Source organism: Halyomorpha halys, unplaced genomic scaffold (assembly GCF_000696795.3).
Source record: "Halyomorpha halys isolate HHAL.00 unplaced genomic scaffold, Hhal_1.1 Scaffold839.1, whole genome shotgun sequence".
NCBI classification, from domain to species: domain Eukaryota; kingdom Metazoa; phylum Arthropoda; class Insecta; order Hemiptera; family Pentatomidae; genus Halyomorpha; species Halyomorpha halys.
The window spans coordinates 110,256-113,025 of record NW_027110645.1 but is presented as its reverse complement, the minus strand read 5'-3'; the positions used below and the strand labels follow the sequence as shown (position 1 = coordinate 113,025).

The following is a 2,770-nucleotide window of genomic DNA, read 5'->3' as shown; positions in this document are numbered from 1 at the left end:
AAAATATCATAATTAACCATATCTTTGTTAATTTTTTGTTTGTTATCAATTTGCTTAGTTTTCTTACCTTACCTTTTTTGTCCTAATAACCCTGCAACGTGGAGATAAACGTTGGCTCAAATTAAATAGTTTTGAGACTATTTGAATTTTTACTTTGTTCGCACCCGGACCACCTTCCTTTTATTATTTCAGTCAATCATCAACCTACTAAAAAAAAATTATAGAAAAATTAGTAGAGTAGAAGCTTCACTGAACAAGAGGGCTATAAGATCCAAATTAAGATGACTTCATTAGCAGGAATATGAGAAACCTTCTTAATAACACTGTCAGTATGCTCTATTCAGGGATTTATGTATACATAAATGTTACATGTATAAATTTAAATCTAAATACATTTTATGATAGCTTTAAATATATTATCGATCGCTCTTTCATCTCTTTAGGTTGGTTATTATTCAGGTGTTAATCTGGAGTATAACTAAACTTTGTTTTTTTAAAAATATTTTTACATCAATATATAATTTAAAATTCAAATGCCTAAGAGTTGAAATTGTAAATTAAATTTACTTAGATTTCCATTAATAAGGAACTAAAAAAAAAAAAAAAGCAGATAAAATCACACCAAATAGGAACTAAAATTACTCTTAAAATTATTTTTAATTACAAAGTGATTTCAATTCTTATCAAAATATATTTGCCATATAAATCAGTGCCGTAATAGTATTCTAGTATCTATTATTATTAATATTAATGCTTTAATAAATCACTGTTTTAGGATACAAATTATTTTATCCTAGCTAAGAAATTAATTAATAAACACAAAAAAAAAAAATTACAAAACTAAACTTTGACAATAGTTTTTAAAAAAAAAAATTTTTTTTTTGTAGTAATGGATAATAAAGTAGAAAAGATATTCATTTCAGTGAATTATGAATTCAATTATCTACAAAATATATAGATATCAGAATAACAATCACAGAACAATAACTTAATAATTAATATTATTTAATAAATATAAAATACTATTATAATAAAAAACTAACATAAAAATACTTCAATCAATAAGTATACATTGATCGGAATTATAATAATCAGTACTTAAGAAATAAGCAGAACGGTTACTAAGCTATCTTGTCTTCAAAATAAACAATGCCTCTTCTTCATTTCCCTCTTCAATTGTTAATGATTTGAGTTCAGTATCTTCAGACTGGAAACAAAAAAAATAGATGAAAAATGAAAGTAAATGAATTTTTATTTATTCTAAAATAAATAGTAACACATCAACATAAATATCAATTCCAACTTTAATATGAAACCAAAGCAAATCATTTTTTCTGTTACGAGGGTAGTCTGAAAAGTTTCTTTTTTAAAATGTGAAACATAAAATTCTTGACACACTCTTCTTTACAAAATTTCGGACCGCTCCTCAATAATTGTAAAATCAACTATTAAATGAAGAAAACAATGGATTTTTTTTTTAAAAAGTTTGATTATATTATTTTTTTAAAATTGTTGAGGTCTAAAAACTTCCAAAGTGAAAGTAATCTATTCTATATTTTTCATTATACGTTTTGGGACAATCATCGTCCCATACTCATGCACCTTTATAATCCTAAAATTAAGTTACTCTTATTAACAATTTTTATTTATGTTATATGTGTATATTTAAAAATCTTGTAATCATATTTGCCACATATTTGTTATATTTTTAATTTCCATATTGAAATCATGTCATCTATATAATCATAGTTTAAAATTGTTTGTCACCAACATTAATTAAATTATTGTCTTTCACTATTGGTGCATTCATCTATCTCTGTAGCACAAACCAATGCTCTATATTAGACATTACCTCTTTGGACGTTTATTCACCTCAACAATTAAAAAAAATTAGAATTTTTTTTTCATGAGGATCTTATAATCTTAAATAATGAACTGCTTTCTGTAGGTTAATAAACATACCACTATTAAAGCATTTTCTAGAAAAAACATTTCACCGTCATACTCCATTCCTCTATCGCCAATTATTTGAGATATTCTATTCATAAATAAACAGGATTTGATTTAAAAAGAATATCAACTCTCCATTTGGTTCCCCATCGACGCACTTTTGTGTTTTTATGATCTAACCTTCTTCGTCAGTTCCCAGAGAACACTGTAGGGACGTCACATGAAGAGTCACTTGACAACTCTTGATTTTTTGGGATTGGTCATCATGTTTTGGGATTGGTCATCATGTTTTGGGATTGGTCATCATGTTTTGGTTTCATTCATTTGCAGAGGAAGTGACTCATCTGGTTAGCAACCATTGATAAGCTAGACCAATATCTATTATTTTAAATTAACTAATATTGATGTCAAATAAAATAAATAAGTAACAGCATAAATAATATCAAAATATGAAATATATAACAGAAATGGAAAAATAATAATAAAGATGATAACTTAATTATAAACAAGTTTATAGTGGTTGTTAGTTGTTTTTAGTGAGGTTCATTTTTAATAATTAAATATCAATTAAAAATACAAAAGGAGAAAAATATCATGTCATATTTAGTCCACATTTTTTAATATAAAATATTTTACAATTGAGTTATTTTTAAAAACTATTAAAAAGCTTGTAATTTTTAAAAATAAAGAAGTTTTTTATGTACATTTGGGAAAAATTTATTATTTCTTCAACTTAATTAAAACCTATATTTATACAATTAGTTTAATTTTAGCAGTAATAGAAATTTTAAAAATAACTTTTTTGTATTAATATAAATAT

At 24.3% G+C, this 2,770-nt stretch overlaps 1 long non-coding RNA gene across 2 annotated transcripts in view; it reads right to left on the bottom strand.

Moving 5' to 3' along the window:
- Positions 1-918: 918 nt before the first annotated feature.
- Positions 919-2,770, bottom strand: part of LOC106686571 (uncharacterized) — a 12,000-nt gene continuing 10,148 nt past the window's right edge. For both annotated transcript variants that reach the window (XR_010843796.1, XR_010843795.1), the window contains one exon: positions 919-1,207. This is a non-coding gene — a long non-coding RNA (uncharacterized lncRNA). The remainder of the gene's footprint in view (positions 1,208-2,770) is intronic.